This window comes from Lampris incognitus, chromosome 7, assembly GCF_029633865.1.
Source record: "Lampris incognitus isolate fLamInc1 chromosome 7, fLamInc1.hap2, whole genome shotgun sequence".
NCBI lineage: Eukaryota > Metazoa > Chordata > Actinopteri > Lampriformes > Lampridae > Lampris > Lampris incognitus.
This window is the reverse complement of record NC_079217.1, coordinates 10,023,282-10,045,647: the sequence shown is the minus strand read 5'-3', so window position 1 is coordinate 10,045,647 and position 22,366 is coordinate 10,023,282. Positions and strand designations below refer to the sequence as shown.

Genomic DNA, 22,366 nt, shown 5'->3' with positions numbered 1-22,366 from the left:
TAGCTTTATACCAACAACTATCTGCCTGGTAAATGCAAAATTAAGCTGGCTGATGCTCCCCCTCCATCACACACACCTTCTCACACACACACATACTCATAAACACATATTTCCCGCTCAGTGATCTTGTTTGGAGGCTGATCCTCAAGTTTCTCTTTTTTTATTGGACCTCATTTCATCTATTACGTTAATGTTTGGTATTGGATGTAGGAAATGTTATATATGTGTATGCTGACTGCAGAAACGAAATTTCCACTGCTATGGAAGACAAAGCATCTGAATCTGAATAATGACTGTGTGTGTGTGTGTGTGTGTGTGTGTGTGTGTGTGTGTGTGTGTGTGTGTGTGTGTGTGTGTGTGTGTGTGTGTGTGTGTGTGTGTGTGTGTGTGTGTGTGTGCATATGCACACATGATATCCAACCTCTGCTTTTGCAGGGCATCTCACAGATGGCCTGAGTGAAAGAGTGTCACACTGCTGTGGGCAAGAAGCCTTCAACCCTCTCAACAGCATTTGCTGTAGCTCAATAGTCTTTCTCAGACCGGGGCCATGGGCCAGCTGTTGCAAACAAGGTTAGTATAACAGGAAATACTTGGCAAGTAAAGGGAAGTACTACAATTAAAGTAAAACCTTACTGTTCTTTGATCAAATTTAGGCCCTCAAACCAACATGACCTCTGAGTCTCTGTTAAGCCAGGTATTAAAGAGCTAATGAAGACCCTTCACCCTGATATTCTGGCACGTCTGGTGCTGGATTAGACTTTTATGGTGGTATGTTACATGTCTTTTTGTGGCATTTTCTTTTTAGCACCCTATGATGAAGAGAAGGAGCTGTGCTGTGGTCCTTTGGGCAGTGAGAAGGTCCTGCAGAAAAAGTCCAGTACAAACCTGTGTTGTGGGGATGAGCAGTATAACCCCAACACCCAATGCTGCTGTGGAGACCCACTTCATATAGAGGAGCGACAATGCTCCAAGTGCTGTGAAACTGATGGGGCCCTAGTCAATTTAAGTCAGTAGTTATCATAATAGAAATTACAACTGTGATGATGATGTGGTAATGTTGCACATAATCCTGTTTAATATGTATTAATGTGTTGATTGCAGAATGCTGCGGAGGGAAAGCTTACAACAGTACTTCCCAAGCAGGCTGTGGGACAAAACTGGGGGGTAAGCCTGGACTCAACTGTTGTGGTCAAGGTCATTAAACCATTTGCATTAATATTCACGGTATTGTAAAGGACCGTAATGGAATGACAGTTCCCAATGTAATAAATTCATTCGTTCATCATTCATTCATTATCCAAGTTGCTTATCCCAATCGGGGTTGCGGGGATGCTGGAGCCTATCCCAGCAGTCACTGGGCGGCAGGTGGGGAGACACCCTGGACAGACCACCAGTCAAGGCTGGATTACTGACCGGGCATGCCGGGCGAGTGCCCCGGGGCCCCGGATCACGAGGGGCCCCGAAAGGTCAGGGGTATTGTGTTCACGTATAGTAGGGATCCCAAATCATACCCTACAAGGGACATTTGTTCCAACCCTGCGTTGCGATTCAGGGCCCAAGCTAGTCTCTATTGATGCGGGGGCCCCAAGCTACAGTCTCTACTGATGCAGGGCCCCAAGCTACAGTCTCTACTGATGCGGGGGCCCCAAGCTACAGTCTCTACTGATGCAGGGCCCCAAGCTACAGTCTCTACTGATGCGGGGGCCCCAAGCTACAGTCTCTATTGATGCGGGGGCCCCAAGCTACAGTCTCTACTGATGCAGGGCCCCAAGCTACAGTCTCTACTGATGCAGGGCCCCAAGCTACAGTCTCTACTGATGCAGGGCCCCAAGCTACAGTCTCTACTGATGCGGGGGCCCCAAGCTACAGTCTCTACTGATGCGGGGGCCCCAAGCTACAGTCTCTATTGATGCGGGGGCCCCAAGCTACAGTCTCTACTGATGCGGGGGCCCCAAGCTACAGTCTCTATTGATGCAGGGCCCCAAGCTACAGTCTCTACTGATGCAGGGCCCCAAGCTACAGTCTCTACTGATGCGGGGGCCCCAAGCTACAGTCTCTACTGATGCAGGGCCCCAAGCTACAGTCTCTACTGATGCAGGGCCCCAAGCTACAGTCTCTACTGATGCAGGGCCCCAAGCTACAGTCTCTACTGATGCAGGGCCCCAAGCTACAGTCTCTACTGATGCAGGGCCCCAAGCTACAGTCTCTATTGATGAGGGGGCCCCAAGCTACAGTCTCTACTGATGCAGGGCCCCAAGCTACAGTCTCTACTGATGCAGGGCCCCAAGCTACAGTCTCTACTGATGCAGGGCCCCAAGCTACAGTCTCTACTGATGCGGGGGCCCCAAGCTACAGTCTCTATTGATGCGGGGGCCCCAAGCTACAGTCTCTACTGATGCAGGGCCCCAAGCTACAGTCTCTACTGATGCGGGGGCCCCAAGCTACAGTCTCTATTGATGCGGGGGCCCCAAGCTACAGTCTCTACTGATGCAGGGCCCCAAGCTACAGTCTCTACTGATGCAGGGCCCCAAGCTACAGTCTCTACTGATGCAGGGCCCCAAGCTACAGTCTCTACTGATGCAGGGCCCCAAGCTACAGTCTCTAATGATGCAGGGCCCCAAGCTACAGTCTCTACTGATGCAGGGCCCCAAGCTACAGTCTCTACTGATGCGGGGGCCCCAAGCTACAGTCTCTACTGATGCGGGGGCCCCAAGCTACAGTCTCTACTGATGCAGGGCCCCAAGCTACAGGCTCTACTGATGATGCAGGGCCCCAAGCTACAGTCTCTACTGATGCAGGGCCCCAAGCTACAGGCTCTACTGATGCAGGGCCCCAAGCTACAGTCTCTACTGATGCAGGGCCCCAAGCTACAGTCTCTATTGATGCGGGGCCCCAAGCTACAGTCTCTACTGATGCAGGGCCCCAAGCTACAGGCTCTACTGATGCAGGGCCCCAAGCTACAGTCTCTACTGATGCAGGGCCCCAAGCTACAGTCTCTACTGATGCAGGGCCCCAAGCTACAGGCTCTACTGATGATGCAGGGCCCCAAGCTTCATTGTTTCATTGTGTATAGTTATACAAATGTGTTAGCTAGAATGCCCATACTGAAAGATTATTTAACAGATAGTTTTACTAAAATATGCCCATATTTCACTAAATTAGTTGCTCTGAAATTCCTGTTGGTAAGCCGTTGGAAGTGGGAAGAAGGCTTGGCAATATGTTTGCGATGCTGTGCGCTGCTATTCTCATCTCTGTTTGTTTTCTGGTTCAAAATTGTGTTGTACTTCGTAGTCGCCATCCGAATCCCATGCAGATTGGCATAGCGTCCACTACCATGTTGGGTATTTGCATTAGTTTTACATTTAACGATTTTTAGTATTGTTTGCGTAGCCATTCTGACTGGGCGGGGGGCAGGGTCCAATGGACATGCGTGCCCCGGGGCCCCCTGGTGGGTTAATCCAGCCATGCCACCAGTCCGTCACAGAAATTTAATAAATTGAAATTCAATAAAACCATGAAGTTATGTCATCATAATGTAATAAAATCTTCAAACGATAACACTATCTTTTTTCCCATACTGTAATAACTTCTTATGTTTATGAACAGTTACTATATTACTAACCTACTGATTTATTTTATGTTGAATAATGTTATAACGTCAACCAATGTTGTAGTAACACTCTGAAATTTTATTATACTGGTAAAAACACCTCTAGGTTTATTTTTGCAGTTAAAGCCCTCGGTGGAATATTTGTATAAATTTGAAACTCAAACAATCCTGAAAGTTATCATGAGGTTATCAAGGTTGCATAAATGATACACTGGCTGTAACCTTGCCAATCACAGATTTAAATAGCGTTTTTGATCTAAAGGTCAGGACAGACTGACTAGTGCAGTGGTTCTCAACCTTTTTGGGGTCCTGGACCCCCTGCGTATTTTTGATCTACCCTGAGGACCCCGCCACCTGATCTTGGGGGAGGGGGGTTGCAATTTGATAGAAACAGCAGAAACTGCATTTTAAATTGCAATATAGCATTTATTCACTCTTTGGGGCAAAAATAAGAGCTTTCAGTTGTAACTTAGATATAGTTAACAAAACAGAATTCTTATGCAGTAACTTTCAGATATATGTAACAAAACAGAATATGTATTCAGTAACTTTCAGATATATGTAACAACAGAATTCTTATGCAGTAACTTTTAACAATGCAAACGGGAGCGAGATCTCTTATTAAAATACAATAAATTACACTTGTGAAACAGATGTAATTAGAGAAAAAAGTCCTGTTACCTTTTATAGTTTAGGTAGATAAAGGTCTCAGTCACATTTGAGTAAAATAATCCTATTTCTATAAATGTCATAGGATCTTTTTTTTAAAAGATATTTTATTTTCACGGACCCCTTGCAATTACACCACGGACCACTAGGGGTCCGCGGACCCCGGTCGAGAAACACTGTGCTAGTGGGTGTGAATGAATGAGTGAGTAAAAGAGAGACACTGTGTAAAAGTTTGAGGGGGAGCAGAGAGAGAGAGATTTGATTTTCAACAATACTTTAATAAAAATCACAAAAAACGTACAACACAAAGACCAATATGGTTAGTAACACAAGATTCACGGAATCTAAATCATCTCAGGACACTCCCCAAGATCAGCTCATCATCAACAAGACAGCAAAGTACATTCTTACAACCCCACACATTGCCAAAACTTTCCAGATCGTCCATAATTTTTAAGCAGGCAAAATCTACTTTTAAACGAGCTCTTAACATTCTTACAAACACGAGAGCGAGAGAGAGAGAGAGAGAAAGTCTATTAGAAATATTCCTTCATTCCTTCATCTTCAGCCGCATCTCCGGGGTCGGGTCACGGTGGCAGCAAGCTAAGTAGGGCACTCCATACGTCCCTCTCCCCAACAACGCCCTCCAGCTCCTCCTGAGGGATTCCAAGGCGTTCCCAGGCCAGATTGGACATGTAGTCCCTCCACCTAGTTCTGGGTCTACCCCGGGGTCTCCTCCCAGTTGGCCGTGCCCAGTAAACCTCCAAAGGAAGGCACCCAGGAGGCATCCTAATCGGATGCCCGAACCACCTCAACTGACTCCATTCGGTGCGAAGGAGCAGCGGCTCTACTCCGAGCTCCCTCCGGATGTCCGAGCTCCTCACCCCTATCTCTAAGGCTGAGCCCAGACACCCTTCAGAGGAAACTAATTTCAGCCACTTGTATCTGTGATCTCACCCTTTCGGTCACTACCCAAAGCTCATGACTATAGGTGAGGGTTGGAATGAAGACTGACTGGTAAATTGAGAGCTTTGCTTCCGGCTCAGCTCCCTCTTCGCCACAACGGTCCGGTACAACGTCCGCGATACTGCTGGTGTTGCACCAATCCACTTGTCGATCTCCCGCTCCATCCTACCCTGACTCACGAACAAGACCCTGAGATACTTGAACTATTATTATTTGAACTATTAGAAATGTGACAAAGTTAAAAAAAAAGAAAAAAGAAGGGAAACTTTAGTCTTCTTCAGGAACATTTAGGCCCTCAGAGTAAAATCAGTGTTGCAGCTCGGTTATTATTTAAAAGCAGCAAGTGCAATATTCTGCAGATTCTGAATCACAGTTATGCAAGGTCTTCAGGAGTTTTGTGAAACCTCAATGATAGCAACTGTACTGCTGCTTGCTGTTATTGTTTCAAACCAAATTCAATATGCTCATTTTCTTTAGCACCCTATGATGAAGAGAAGGAGCTGTGCTGTGGTCCTTTGGGCAGTGAGAAGGTCCTGCAGAAAAATTCCAGTACAAACCTGTGTTGTGGGGATGAGCAGTATAACCCCAACACCCAATGCTGCTGTGGAGACCCACTTCATATAGAGGAGCGACAATGCTCCAAGTGCTGTGAAACTGATGGGGCCCAAGTCAATTTAAGTCAGTAGTTATCATAATAGAAATTACAACTGTGATGATGATGTGGTAATGTTGCACATAATCCTGTTTAATATGTATTAATGTGTTGATTGCAGAATGCTGCGGAGGGAAAGCTTACAACAGTACTTCCCAAGCAGGCTGTGGGACAAAACTGGGGGGTAAGCCTGGACTCAACTGTTGTGGTCAAGGTCATTAAACCATTTGCATTAATATTCACGGTATTGTAAAGGACCGTAATGCAAAAGCGATTCCCAATGTTATAAACTTAAATGTACTTTCTTCTTCTTTTGGCTGCTCTCGTTAGGGATCGCCAGAGCAGATCATATGATTCCATCTTTTCCTGTCCTCTGCATCTTCCTGTGTCAGGCTGACCAGCTACATGTCCCCCGTCACCACATCCATAAACGTCCTCTTTGGCCTTCCTCTTTTCGTCTTGGCTGGTAGCTTCATCTTCGGCCTCCTTCTCCCAATATACCCAGCATCTCTCCTTTGCACATTTCCAAGCCATCTCAATCTCGCCTCTCTTGCTTTGTCTCCAAACTGTCCAACCTGAGCTGTCCCTCTGATATACTCGTACCTAAATTACACTTGTGAAACAGATGTAATTAGAGAAAAAAGTCCTGTTACCCTTTATAGTTTAGGTAGATAAAGGTCTCAGTCACATTTGAGTAAAATAATCCTATTTCTATAAATGTCATAGGATCTTTTTTTTAAAGATATTTTATTTTCACGGACCCCTTGCAATTACACCACGGACCACTAGGGGTCCGCGGACCCCTTTCGAGAAACACTGTGCTAGTGGGTGTGAATGAATGAGTGAGTAAAAGAGAGACACTGTGTAAAAGTTTGAGGGAGAGCAGAGAGAGAGAGCGAGAGCGAGAGAGAGAGATTTGATTTTCAACAATACTTTAATAAAAATCACAAAAAACGTACAACACAAAGACCAATATGGTTAGTAACACAAGATTCACGGAATCTAAATCATCTCAGGACACTCCCCAAGATCAGCTCATCATCAACAAGACAGCAAAGTACATTCTTACAACCCCACACATTGCCAAAACTTTCCAGATCGTCCATAATTTTTAAGTAGGCAAAATCTACTTTTAAACGAGCTCTTAACATTCTTACAAACACGAGAGCGAGAGAGAGAGAGAGAGAGAAAGTCTATTAGAAATATTCCTTCATTCCTTCATCTTCAGCCGCATCTCTGGGGTCGGGTCACGGTGGCAGCAAGCTAAGTAGGGCACTCCATACGTCCCTCTCCCCAACAACGCCCTCCAGCTCCTCCTGAGGGATTCCAAGGCGTTCCCAGGCCAGATTGGACATGTAGTCCCTCCACCTAGTTCTGGGTCTACCCCGGGGTCTCCTCCCAGTTGGCCGTGCCCAGTAAACCTCCAAAGGAAGGCACCCAGGAGGCATCCTAATCGGATGCCCGAACCACCTCAACTGACTCCATTCGGTGCGAAGGAGCAGCGGCTCTACTCCGAGCTCCCTCCGGATGTCCGAGCTCCTCACCCCTATCTCTAAGGCTGAGCCCAGACACCCTTCAGAGGAAACTAATTTCAGCCACTTGTATCTGTGATCTCACCCTTTCGGTCACTACCCAAAGCTCATGACTATAGGTGAGGGTTGGAATGAAGACTGACTGGTAAATTGAGAGCTTTGCTTCCGGCTCAGCTTCCTCTTCGCCACAACGGTCCGGTACAACGTCCGCGATACTGCTGGTGTTGCACCAATCCACTTGTCGATCTCCCGCTCCATCCTACCCTGACTCACGAACAAGACCCTGAGATACTTGAACTATTATTATTAGAACTATTAGAAATATGACAAAGTTAAAAAAAAAAAGAAAAAAGAAGGGAAACTTTAGTCTTCTTCAGGAACATTTAGGCCCTCAGAGTAAAATCAGTGTTGCAGCTCGGTTATTATTTAAAAGCAGCAAGTGCAATATTCTGCAGATTCTGAATCACAGTTATGCAAGGTCTTCAGGAGTTTTGTGAAATCTCAATGATAGCAACTGTACTGCTGCTTGCTGTTATTGTTTCAAACCAAATTCAATATGCTCATTTTCTTTAGCACCCTATGATGAAGAGAAGGAGCTGTGCTGTGGTCCTTTGGGCAGTGAGAAGGTCCTGCAGAAAAAGTCCAGTACAAACCTGTGTTGTGGGGATGAGCAGTATAACCCCAACACCCAATGCTGCTGTGGAGACCCACTTCATATAGAGGAGCGACAATGCTCCAAGTGCTGTGAAACTGATGGGGCCCAAGTCAATTTAAGTCAGTAGTTATCATAATAGAAATTACAACTGTGATGATGATGTGGTAATGTTGCACATAATACTGTTTAATATGTATTAATGTGTTGATTGCAGAATGCTGCGGAGGGAAAGCTTACAACAGTACTTCCCAAGCAGGCTGTGGGACAAAACCGGGGGGTAAGCCTGGACTCAACTGTTGTGGTCAAGGTCATTAAACCATTTGCATTAATATTCACGGTATTGTAAAGGACCGTAATGCAAAAGCGATTCCCAATGTTATAAACTTAAATGTACTTTCTTCTTCTTTTGGCTGCTCTCGTTAGGGATCGCCAGAGCAGATCATATGATTCCATCTTTTCCTGTCCTCTGCATCTTCCTGTGTCAGGCTGACCAGCTACATGTCCCCCGTCACCACATCCATAAACGTCCTCTTTGGCCTTCCTCTTTTCGTCTTGGCTGGTAGCTTCATCTTCGGCCTCCTTCTCCCAATATACCCAGCATCTCTCCTTTGCACATTTCCAAGCCATCTCAATCTCGCCTCTCTTGCTTTGTCTCCAAACTGTCCAACCTGAGCTGTCCCTCTGATATACTCGTACCTAATCCTGTCCGTCTTCGTCACTCCCAATGAAAATCTTAGCATCTTCAACTCTGCCACCTCCAGCCCCTCCTCCTGTCTTTTCGTCAGTGCCACTCTCTCCACACCATATAACATAGCTGGTCTCACTACCATCTTATAAACCTTCCCTTTCACTTTTGCTGGTACCCTTCTGTCACAAATCACTCCTGACACTCTTCTCCACCCACTCCACCCTGCCTGTACTCTCTTCTTCACCCCTCCCGCACTCCCCGTTTTTAAACTCATCCACCTTCGCCACCTCTACTCCTTGCATTCTTACCATTCTGCTGTCCTCCCTCTCGTTCATGCATATGTATTCCATCTTGCTCCAAGCGATTCTAATTCCTCTTCTCTCCAGCTCATACCTCCACCTCTCCAGGCTCTCCTCAACCTGCTCCCTAACTCTCGCTATAAAACAGAATGTCATCCGCGGACATCATAGTCCACAGAGACTCCTGCCTGATCTTTGCCATCAACCTGTCCATCACCACTGCAAACAAGAAAGGGCTCAGGGCTGATCCTTGATGTAATCCCACCTCCACCTTGAACCCATCCATCACTCCTACTGCACAGCTCACCACTGTCACACTGCCCTCATACATATCCTGCACCACTCCTACATACTACTCTGCAACTCCCGACTTCCTCATACAATACCACACCTCCTCTCTCGGCACCCTGTCATATGCTTTCTCTAAATCCACAAAGACACAGTGTACCTCCTTCTGGCCTCCTCTATACTTCTCCATCAACATTCTCAAAGCAAACATCGCATCTGTGGTGCTCTTTCATGGCATGAAACCATACTGCTGCTCGCTGATCGTCACCTCTCCTCTTAACCTAGCTTCTATTACTCTTTCCCATATCTTCATGCTGTGGCTGATCAACTCTATACCTCTGTAGTTGCTACAGTTCTGCACATCACCCTTATTCTTGAAAATCGGTACCAGAACACTTCTTTTCCACTCCTCAGGCATCCTCTCACTTTCCAGGATTGTATTAAACAATCTAGTTAAAAACTCCCCTGCCATCTCTCCTAAACACCTTCATGCCTCCACAGGTATGTCATCTGGACCAACCTCCTTTCCAGTCTTCATCCTCTTCATAGCTGCCTGCCCTCACTTTCTCCTTGCTAATCCACCGCACTTCCCGATTCACTACTGCCACATCATCCAACCCTCTCGCTCTCTTTGTCCTCATTCATCAGCTCCTCAACGTGTTCCTTCCACCTTCTCAACACACTCTCCTCACTTGTCATCCTATTTCCATCTCTATCCTTGATCACCCTAACCTGCTGCACATCCTTCTTAGCTCGCTCCATCTGTCTAGCCAATCGGTACAAGTCCTCTTCTCCTTCCTTAGTGTCCAACCTCTCATACAACTCACCATATGCCTTCTATTTATTTATTTTTTCTTTTGCCCCCTTTTTCTCCCCAATTGTACTTGGCCAATTTCCCCACTCTTCTGAGCCGTCCCGGTTGCTGCTCCACCCCCTCTGCAGATCCGGGGATGGCTGCAGGTTACCACACGCTTCCTGCGATACATGTGGAGTCACCAGCCGCTTCTTCTCACCGGACAGTGGGGTGTTTCACCAGGGGGACGTAGCACGTGGGAGGATCATGCTTTACCCCAGTTCCCCCTTCCCCCAAACAGGCGCCCTGACCGACCAGAGGAGGCACTAGTGCAGCAACCAGGACACATACCCACATCCAGCTTCCCTGCAGACACAGCCAATTGTGTCTGTAGGGACGAGGATTCGAACCAGCGATCCCCGTGTTGGTAGGCAATAGAATAGACCGCCACGCCACCTGGACGCTCCACCGTATGCCTTTTCCTTTGCCTTTGCCACCTCTCTCTCTTCACCTTACGCTGCATCTATTTATACTCCTGTCCACTTTCTTCATCTCTCTGACTATCCCACTTCTTCGCCAACCTCTTCCTCATTCCACCACTAAGTCTCCTTGTCTTCCTTCCTCTGTCCAGATGATACACCAAATACCTTACTAGCTGTCTCCCTCACTATTTCTGCAGTAGTTGCCCAGCCATCCAGCAACACTTCCCTACCACCCACTACCTGTCTTAATTCCTCCCTGAACTCCACACAAATCATTTCATCACCATTTGATTCTTGACTCTGCCTTCACTCTCTTCCTCTTCTTGATCTCCAAAGTCATCCTACAGACCACCATCTGATGCTGCCTAGCTACATTCTCCCGTCACCACCTTGCACTCTCCAATTTCTTTCCGATTGCACCTCCTGCTTAAGATATAGTCCATCTTTGTGCACCTTCCTCCACTTGTATGTCACCCTTTGTTTCTCCCTTTTCTTGAAATTCGTATTCACCCCAGCCATTTCCATCTTTTTCCACGAAATCCACCACATCTGTCCTTCCAATTCATCTCCTTGACACCACACCCACCCATCACCTCGTCACCTCTGTTCCCTTCACCAACATGCCTGTTGTGAAGCCTGCTCCAATCACCACTCTCTCCTCCTACACTCTCCACCACTTCATCCAACTCACTCCAGAAATCTTCTTTCTCACACCCAATTTGCAGGGCATCTACGCTGACAACATTTATCATTACACCTTCGATTTCCAGCTTCATACTCATCACTCTTTCCGACACCCGTCACCGCCAACACACACTCTTCACATTCTCCTCCTTCAGGGTTAACCCTACCCCATTTCTCCTACCATCCACACCATGGTAGAAGAGTTTGAACCCACCTCCGAGGCTCCTGACCTAACTCCCCTTCCACCTGGTCTCTTGCACACACAGTATATCTATCTTCCCTCTCTCCATCATATCAGTGCCAACATTCAAATTTCCGACACTCACCGCCACACATGTATGCTTCTTCCTCTCTCGCTGTCTCTGCACATATGCCTTCTCCCTCTCCTTCTCCTTCGCCCAACAGTAGCGTACTTTCCACCTTGCTGGCCAACAGTACTGGTGGTGGTTGCTGGTAACCCGGGCCTTGACTGATTTGGTATAGAAATCTGATTTATGAGCCACATATTTGATTTGCAATAGGTTTTACACCACATGCCCTTCCTTATGCAACCCTCCCCCTTTATGCGGGCTTGGGACCGGCACTAAAAATGCACTGGCTTTTGCATCCCCAGTGGCTGGGCTAATAAACTGAAATGTACTAATAGTCAGCAATTACATTACTGGCTATTACATTGAAGGCATTAATAAACTGAAATGTGGGGGCGTCTGGGTGGCGTGACAGTCTATTCCGTTGCCTACCAACACGGGGATCGCCGGTTCGAATCCCCATGTTACCTCCGGCTTAGTCAGGTGTCCCTAGAGACACATTGGCCGTGTCTGCGGGTGGGAAGCCTGATGTGGGTATGTGTCCTGGTCACTGCACTAGCGCCTCCTCTGGTCGGTCGGGGGGGCCTGTTCGAGGGGGAGGGGGAACTGGGGGGAATAGCGTGATCCTCCCACACACTACGTCCCCCTGGCGAAACTCCTCACTGTCAGGTGAAAAGAAGCGGTTGGCAACTCCACATGTATCGGAGGAGGCACGTGGTAGTCTGCAGCCCTCCCCGGATCGGCAGAGGGGGTGAAGCAGCAACCAGGATAGCTCGGAAGAGTGGGGTGGTTGGCTGGAAACAACTGGGGGGTGGAACTAAAAATAACAGTTATTAAATTAAAGGCTTGGCGATTTATTCTTTGTTGAATAATGTTTTAACATCGACCAATATTGTAATAACACTCCTAAATGTAATACGCTGGTCAAAGCGCCTGTAAATTAAGTTTGCATTTTAAGCCCTTGGTGGAATGTTTGTGGGAAATGTGAAAATCAGAGGATCCAGAATATAATTGAAAGGTCGCATAAATGATAATTTGGCTGTAATCTGTAATCAATCACAGATGTAAACGGAATTTTCCAACTAAATTTCAGGACAGAGGCTGAATTGTGCGTGTGAATGACTGAGTGAGGAAAAGAGAAATTCTCTGCAAGTTTCAGGCAAGGGAGAGAGAGAGAGGGGGGGGGAGAGAGGGAGAGAGAGAGAGTCTATGAGATTTTATCTAAATTTCACTGTCTTTACATGACTGGTTGGTGTTATTAAATTATTCAATAAATATCCGTTACACCAAGGCAGTAATATAATAACTGGTCAGTTGAGTGATAAGTTGTTACCTTTTCTGCCAACGTGCTGTTTTCACAACAGGTTCAAGATGAATTTTCATTGCATGACAGGCTTCATCAGATTTCAGTTTATCTCATCATTGTTATGTTATGGGCTATTAACACATTACAGGCCTTTACAGGCCCTAAGACATTGCTCTTATCCGGCACATAAACAGCTGTCTTTTCGAATGGTTAGCCTGTCCCTGGCGGAACGGTGGCGCAGTGGTTAGCGCGGTCGCCTCACCGCAAGAAGGTCCTGGGTTCGAGCCCCGGGGTAGTCCAACCTTGGTGGGTCGTCCCGGGTCGTCCTCTGTGTGGAATTTGCATGTTCTCCCTGTGTCTGCGTGGGTTTGCTCGGGTGCTCCGGTTTCCTCCCACAGTCCAAAAACATGCAGGTCAGGTGAGTCTGCCGTACTAAATTGTCCCTAGGCATGAGTGTGTGTGTGGGCCCTGTGTGATGGCCTGGCGGCCTGTCCAGGGTGTCTCCCCGCCTGCCACCCAATGAACTGTTGGGATAGGCTCCAGCATCCCCCGCGACCCTGAGAGCAGGATAAGCGGTTCGGATAATGGATGGATGGATAGTCTCTCCCTCTGATTGTTTGCTAAACTACTACTACTACTACTACTACTACTACTACTACTACTACTACTACTACTACTACTTTCGGCTCCCGTTAGGGATCACTACAGCGGATCATTCGTTTCCATTTCTTCCTGTCTTCTGCATCTTCCTCGGGACTCGTTTGTTTGATTGTTTGCTAAACTGTTACCATGGTAATTGATTCCTATTGTCACTGTGATCCTCTCCAAAGTCTCTTATAATGAAGACACACAAATATGCTGCGGTCAGTTGGACAATGAGACTCTCCAGCGCAGAGAGTCCAGAAGCCATATTTGCTGTGGGAATGTGCAGTACAACCCGGATACCGACTCCTGTGTGGGAAAGCCCTCCAGTGGTTCAAATCTTAAAGCCCTATGTCAGTGGAGGTGACCTGCCGAAATGTGCGGCTGCTTTCTTTAGCCTGCTAAGTGTCGTGTCTGCGGCTCTGACGTCTAGCCCTTTACGTACAGCTAGATTGATTGTATGTGCCATGCAAGGTATGTTAACGGTATCGAGGTACCTCTCCACAGCATGCACATAGTTATGTGCATTGTCTGTTGTGACTGCGATCACCGATTCACGGGGAATGTGAAAATCCCTCAGTGTGCCAGAAATGCACTCCGCGACGTTTTCTGCAGTGTGGCTACTTCTCAAGTCTTTCGTTTGTAGGACAAAGTGGTTCAGTTCCCACGCCTCCGACATTACGTGTGCTGTAACTGTAACATAAGAGTCTGTGGCTATAGACGTCCACCCATCTGTAGTGAGTGAGAGCCATTTCCTTATCGCTTAGTATCTGGCGTACATTTTCACGAGTAGTATCGTAGAGTTTCACAATGTTTTTAGTTATTGTGGTTCTGCTCGGGATAGTGTAACGTGGCTCAATTTCACGGAGAAAATCTTTAAAGCCTCCACCTTCCGCGATGCTTATTGGCCGCATGTCTTTACGTATGAATTTGGTGAGTTGTGAAGTGATCGCCTCTTTTCGTGTAGAGGACAGAGCAGCCGAAGGTGAGACAAAACGTTGTCAGCCTGGGTTGTTTAGCAGCAGCAGACGCACCAGCAGGGTCCTGCAGTTCTTTGTATTCGGCCGGATGATGGAACTGCATGTAGGTTGGTCGTGGAACTATGGCATGCTAGTTCACGCTCACATAGTTCGCATATTACCTTGTCCTTGTTTTCAGTCTTTCCATTTACAGTCCAAAAACCAAAGTGTTTCCAAATCGCACTCCTAAGATTCTCTGGAGTGACGATCTTTCTGGTATGCTGATCATCGGGCTCGTTGTCGGCAGCACCAAATTCCTCCATTTTCTCGTTTCTGGCTGCAGCCTAGGCCTACGTTTCCGCTCCATGGACTTATGGGTAATGGACTTACGGGTAATTAGAGCGGGAATTCTTGCCGTAGCCTACTTTCGGCATTTTTGACATTGATTAATTAATAATTTTAAAGTACAATCAATGTATTTATTTATTTATTTATTCAATTCGAATTTCCCCATTTACGTTCGAATCTCGTGTTTTTATGCAAATTCGAAACTAAATTCGATATTCGAATATAATGTGACAGCAGTAAGTGGACATCCCATTTCACCAGGTCAGTCATACAAGTATTTGATGCATGCCCTCGTCCATGAAAATATTAAAGATTCGCTGTAACGTTGTTTAAGATTTGATTTTAGTGATTTCAGTTTAAATGAAAAAAAAAAAAAAAATAACAAACTGGTCAGACCCTTGCAGTTTCGACTTGCAAAAATTCACCGAGTCATGCTGGAAAGGTGTCACCTCAACACGGACGATATCAGATTTTACTCTTGTTGTAAATCAGACACTCTTGCTGCAGTTGTAAACTGCAGAAGGCTCACTGGTCGATCGGCCGGGGGGGCGGGGGGTGGGTGGGGGGGGTGGGTCCCCTCAGCGGTGGGGGGGGGGGGTGGGCCCCCTCAGCGGTGGGATCCGGAAGTGTCCGGAAGCGTGCAGATTTTCAGAAGCGTCTTCGGAGGGCGGGAATAACAACGAGCGAGAACGCGCTGCCGGGAGGAGGAGGAGGGGGGGAGGGGAGGGGAGGGGGACTACTGTAAACTACGAGACTCACTGCTCGAGCGGTGGAGGGTTTAGTCGAGCGGTTAGCGGGGTCGCCTTGTGGCGAGAAAATAGCTCGGGTCCATAACGTTTACTTGTAACCCACATTCACGTTGTCTAGCGGCCATATAACATCTATGTAAATTCGGTTATTAAAAAGTAGGCGCTCAAATTTAGCCCTTTTCTGCCAACTTTACATTTAGGGAAACATTTTTCAAAAGGAAGTGTTGATCAAGAGGACAGTGATGGTGGCGTGTGCGTGTGTTGGGGTGGGGGGGGGTAATGCCGTTGGCTGTATTGTGGTAGACCACCACTTCAAATGTTTTGTGAAGTTTATCGTGACAGCAATCAGTACTGCCCTGGGGACACGCCACTATGGTTCAGCCCCGCGGCGGAGTGATTTCAGTGACGCTGTATTTGCTCTTCAAAAGCCTCTTTAGTTGCCACGTGCAAGATAACACTTTCACATTGCACGCGTTGCTGCTACGAGAAAGGGAAATCATAAGAGGTCGACGAAGTGGTTATGGCTGTAATGACATCAGCTTAAGTAACGAGTCTTTATGACGTGTCCTTCTCGTCATCTTTACACTGAGATACAGCTTCTTTACTCAGTACGCAGCCCCGTAGCACGCGAGCGTCGAACCGTGACTCACGCCAAACCGTGTAATACAACCTGCCGTGTACGTGTCGGTGTCACGATTTGACCGGCGGGATTGTGTCACACGCTTCGGCGTGAGTCGCGGTTGGACCGGTAGGAGGGTGTTACACGCTTCGGCGTGAGTCGCGGTTGGACCGGTGGGAGGGTGTTACACGCTTCGGCGTGAGTCGCGGTTGGACCGGCGGGAGGGTGTTACACGCTTCGGCGTGAGTCACGGTTGGACCGGTGGGATTGTGTCACACGCTTCGGTGTGAGTCGGAGTTGGACCGGCGGGAGGGTGTTACACGCCCTGGCGTGAGTCACGGGTTGAATCAAACCTTGAATCTTGAATATTATGTCTTCAGAGTTGCACGGTGATGTTTGTGTTTTTTTTCCAACTCACGCACAGACACAACCGTTGCATGAAGGAAGGAAGGAATCAGCTCCCACGCGGTTTTGGCATGAGTCTCGGTTCGACGCTTGACGTAATACAGGGCTGCTGCTGTGCACTCTCACAAGATGTTGCACTTTCCACCACTCCACCCTTCTCCCCTCTCTCTTCTCGCCAAACCCAAATCATGCGTGAGACCAGCCAAAGTAATGGCAGACTCGTTTTTAGACAGATATGTGGGACATGCTGCGGACGAAAATAAAATCAAAACGCCGATTCTCCCAGCCCACCGCGGTGCAACAGTAAAGATCATATATATATCTATATATATATCTATATATATAGGTATATATATAAATTTTCCCTAAAAACAATACCACTAAAAACACAAACAGAGAGAACAATCAGGTCAATTTTATTTGTATAGCCCAGTATCACGAATGACACATTTGCCTCAAGGGGCTTTACAGCAACACAGCATCCTGTCCTTAGACCCTCGCATCGGGTAAGGAACAACTCCCTAAAAGAAAAACCTTTAACAGGGAGAAAAAATAGGAAGAAGCCTCAGGGAGAGCAGCAGAGGAGGGATCTCTCTCCCAAGACGGACAACGTGCAGTGGATGTTGTGCGTACACAATTTACACAATACAACAATTGAAAGAGGATAACAGAATTATAATGGAGTTATAAATTATATGAAGAATTTCATGAGAATTCAATCCAATTCAATTCAATTTTATTGTCATTAAAAACAATGTGCAGGCACATGTTAAAAATGAAATGAGGGCTGTGGCTTTACCAAACAGTGCAACACCGACACAGACAAACACAGTATAAGATATACACGCATGAAGACCAAAAGCTAAGAATAAGTTAAAAAAGAGCTGGAGTACAAAATATTTAAAAATATCTGCAGACATTCTGTGGGTAGCCAGGTTCAGGTAGGCAACAGCTTGGGGAAAGAAGCTGTATTTGAGCCTGGTAGTGCGGGCTCTGAGGCTCCTGTAGCGCCTCCCAGAGCGCAGGGGGGAGAACAGTCCATGGTTGGGGTGGGTGGGCTCTCTGCTCATGCTCAGACCCCTTCGAAGGCAGTGTTTGTGATACATGTCTTTTATGGCTGGGAGCTGGGTACCGGTGATATGCTGGGCTGCCTTGACGACCCGCTGCAGAGCTTTCTGGTCTACTGAGGTGCAGTTGCTGTACCACACTGAGATGCAGCTGGTCAGGATGCTCTCTATGGTGCAGTGGTAGAAGTTGGTGAGAATTTTGGGGGATAGAAGGGTGCTCCTCAGCCTCCTCAGGAAATGCAGGCGTTGTTGGGCCTTTTTCACAAGGGCCTGGATGTTTAATGTCCACGAAAGGTCCTCGCTGATGTGGACTCCAAGGAATTTAAAGCTGGAAACACGCTCCACTTCCACCCCATTGATGTGTATGGGGGAGTGGCTGCAGCTTCTAGACCTCCTGAAGTCCACAATCAGCTCCTTTGTCTTCTGCACATTAGGGACAAGATTGTTGGTAGTGCACCATGATGTGAGGTGCTCAATCTCGTCTCTGTAGGCCGTCTCGTCATAGTGATACGGCCAATGACTGTGGTGTCATCTGCAAACTTAACTATAACATTTGAGGGGTGAGTTGGCAGGCAGTCGTGGGTGAAGAGGGAGAAAAGGAGGGGGCTGAGAACACAGCCTTGAGGGGCACCTGTGCTGAGGGTCAGGGTGGAGGAGGAGTGGTCACCTAACCTAACAGACTGAGGTCTGTTGGTCAGGAAGTCCAGGATCCAGTTACAGAGGGAGGGGTTGAGGCCAAGGGAGAGGAGTTTGGTGGTTAGTTTGGCGGGGATGATAGTGTTGAAGGCTGAGCTGTAATCTGTGAACAGCATCCGGATGTATGTGTTGTTAAGTTCAAGGTGGGTCAGAGCAATGTGTAGGGCAGTGGCAATGGCACCCTCAGTAGGCCTTTTGGGATGGTAGGCGAACTGATGTGGGTCGAATGTAGGCAACGGAATAGACTGCTGCGCTAATGGTGGCACCCCCCCCTTTTTTTTTTCTTCCCAACTGTACCTGGCCAATCACCCCACTCCCCAAGCCGTCCCGGTCGGTGCTCCACCCCCTCTTCCGATCCGGGGAGGGCTGCAGACTATCACATGCTTCCTCCAATACATGTGGAGTCGCCAGCCCCGTCTTTTCACCTGACAGTGGGGAGTTTCGGCAGGGGGACGTAGCGCGTGGGAGGATCACGCTATTCCCCCCAGTTCCCCCTCCCCCCTGAACAGGCGCCCAACCGACCAGAGGAGGCGCTAGTGCAGCGACCAGGTTAATACCCACATCCGGCTCCCCACCCGCAGACACGGCCAATTGTGTCTGTAGGGACGCCCGACCAAGCCGGTGGTAACACGGGGATTCGAACCGGCGATCCCCGTGTTGGTAGGCAACGGAATAGACCGCCACACCACCCGGACCATGGACTGAGTGAGGTGTTGAAAATGTCTGCAAGAGCGTCTTTCCGCTGTTATGCGCAGTCCTTAATAACACGTCCAGTTATTTTGTGCAGCCCCGCAGCTTTTTGTGGGTTGATGCTGCCAAAAGCTTTCTTCACCCCAACTATAGACAGCTGGATTGTCTGGTACGGAGGGAGCTTTATGGCACAAGCGCTGTGTCCTCATTATCAGTGAAGTGGCTGTTGAGCTGTTGTGTACACAACCTCTTCGCCTCCTCGACACCCCGGGACAGACTTGTCTTGGCCAGTCTGTATGCTGCAATGTCTCCAGATCTGAATGCAGCGCAGCATTTCGGGTTCTCGGCAGTGAACGGACCTCCCCATTCAACCAGGGTTTCCGGTTGGCCCCTCTTCTTGATCGTTTTGACCACAGTCACGTCATCCGCGCACTTGTTAATATAACCTATGACAGACTCGGGGTATTCCTGCTGGTCAGTGACATCGTCATATGTCGCTGCCACTGTAAAAATGTCCCGTTGTGTGTTTTCAAAGCAGCCCCGCAATGGTGGAATCGCCTCCTGTGGCCACATTCGGACTTCCTTGAGGACGGGTTCCCCTCGTTTCACCCGAGGTCTGTTTGTCGGAGTCAGTGTAACGGTTGGGCGATCAGAGTTGCCAGTGTGGGAAGGAGGGCTGCTTTATATTGTGGCGAATTCGGGGGGAACTGCCGCGGCCGGGACGCGAACCCGTATCGCCCGCACCGCAGGAGACGTCGCTAACCGCTCGACTAAAGGGTCAGACCCGCCAGCCAGCGGCCAGCGTGTCTACTTATCCATGCACGTTACACTATGACTTCTTAATGTTGGTGAAAACGTGGTCTTAATGTTTTATCGGCCCCTTGTTGCGCAGCTCGGCTGTGAGAGGATTTAAACATCGGAGTCCATGTCGATCGCTACCCAGTCGCACGGACTTTCGATCGTGATACCGTCACGATTATGAGCCGATTTACGTGATGCGGTCACGGAGGTTAGGGTTCTATCAGATCGTGACCGCATCACGTAAATCAGCTCGTAATCGTGACGGTATCGCGATAGATTAATTAACGTGACGCCATCACGCAAGTCCGTGCGACTGGGTCGGTCGCTCGATAACCCCGTGAATTAAACTCGTGGTAGTCAGTGAAGTCAACGTGTAAAGTGAAGTTTGCTGCCTTGTAGTAAGGCCGTGCATAGACGCCGATCAGCCAAAACATTAAAGCCACCTGCTGATTTTTTTAACCCCCCCCCCGCCCCGCCCGTTCTCCCCAATTGTATCCGGCCAAATACCCCACTCTTCCGAGCCGTCCCGATCTCCCCTCCACCCCTCTTGCCGACCCTACACATTCTCCCTCCCAACTGGTCACATAGGGACGCTTGCTGACGACGACCTCTTCGTCACTGTTCAACGCTCTAGGAACCCCTTTAAGGTCAGCTTTCAACGTGGAGGGTAGTCATGCATCCATCCATCCATCCATCCATCCATCCATCCATTATCCGAACCGCTTATCCTGCTCTCAGGGTCGCGGGGATGCTGGAGCCTATCCCTGCAAGCGGTTCGGATAACGGATGGATGTAATTCTGCAAAATAATCTTGGTTCTTAAAAATTGTATCGACAATCTGGTTACCTCTTTTTCTCTGCCACTTTATTGGAAGTTACATTTTTTTTGTACCCTGATTACGTAACGCCCGTTACTGTATTCCGTTACTCCACAAGCCTGTCTACTGTCAAGTCAATAAAAGTGACGGCAAATCGCCCTTTCGTTGACGACCTATTCAGTTCCTCCAAGGGGACAACGTCATTACCGTAATTACACAAGCGTAAATAAGGAATATAAATAACGCAGAAGGACATAAAGTGGCGGCTGGCTTGACCTCAATAATTTGAACTGCCAAGCTCAACAAGGCAAGCCCGTGTATTTTCTCAATAACGGGGATTTATACTTCCCAACTGAGGTATGATCCAGGACCGGGGGGGTTGACTGCCGTAGACGATACCATCATAAGAACACACTTCCCTCCAGTCCCGAACGTCTCAAGACTAAATTATTTCCACATGCTTAGCAGAAATCAACCCATTCCGCCAATTGTGGGAAGGGTCAGATCAACACTCAGTCGGCAGAATTCCGGAGTGTTCTCAAATCCGATCTCTGGGTCTGTGGCTATGAGTCATTTGGTCCAGACGACGATAAAGGATGCGGCCTTTCGCAAACGTTTCATTCCCGGGGACCAGAAATCCATGGCCCTCGACCTCTGGGGACCGCTTACGTAATTTTTTGGGGGAAAAAAAGACTAATTTTTTTATTCGATGTATTTTGTTATATAAAACATTTTAATCATTTAAATGTAGGCTATAGTTATAGAATTGTGTCTGTCTCTCTTGTCTGCGCCACATCATGTCTATTTGAAAGTCTCTTGTTGTTGGCTGAGTTGTCTGTCTGTCTGTTGGCGGAGTTGGCTGTCTGTCTGTTGGCGGAGTTGGCTGTCTCTCTGTTGGCTGAGTTGTCTGTCTCTCTGTTGGCTGAGTTGTCTGTCTCTCTGTTGGCTGAGTTGGCTGTCTCTGTGTTGGACCTCATCTTTCCCTGCAGTAAATGACAGATATTAATTAGCTTTAAAAACGACATAAATTAGACAAACACCTTCACACATGACTGACATTCCCTCAAATCATTTTGCTGTCAGGTGACCAAGTCAATAGGCTATTTAATAAAAAGGTGTGTGCATGTGTGTGAGAGAGAGAGGGTATAGGGAGAGACAGAATAAGAGGAACAATATGAATCAAATTAGTCTTAAAAAAACATAATCAATGCCTGATTCATGTGTTCACCTAATGAGATGGGTGCGCCTGTCTTCTTGAAACCAGTAGGTCAAACCGAGGGGGAAAGCAGGAGAGGGAAACATGCATGGTGTTTTCAGAAGCCAGTCTATTCCTGTATGTCGGCTTTGTCGCAGCAAGAGTTGAGAAGCCGGACTCGCACAGACAGGTGGAATGAAAGGGGAGCAACATTTTCACTGCCGTCTCACTGAGTTGGGGGTATTCTCCTCGGCAGGCCAGCCGGGATTCTGAAAGCGGCATAGTATTGAAACGAGCGCGCAGCCCTCCGTCACGTGACAGCTCCTCAAGCGTGTCCTCCTCGAGAGCGGCAGATATGTGCTGGTCTCGGCAGTGGTCAACGGATCACGCATCCATTGATTTCCGGTGCGTGCGTCAGATTGCGATGGGAAGTATCCCTCAAATTT

At 47.9% G+C, this 22,366-nt stretch overlaps 1 long non-coding RNA gene across 2 annotated transcripts in view; it reads right to left on the bottom strand.

The window, feature by feature from the left end:
• Positions 1-20,760: 20,760 nt before the first annotated feature.
• LOC130115949 (uncharacterized) overlaps positions 20,761-22,366 on the bottom strand; it is a 65,023-nt gene continuing 63,417 nt past the window's right edge. For both annotated transcript variants that reach the window (XR_008810527.1, XR_008810528.1), the window contains exon 4: positions 20,761-21,708. This is a non-coding gene — a long non-coding RNA (uncharacterized LOC130115949). The remainder of the gene's footprint in view (positions 21,709-22,366) is intronic.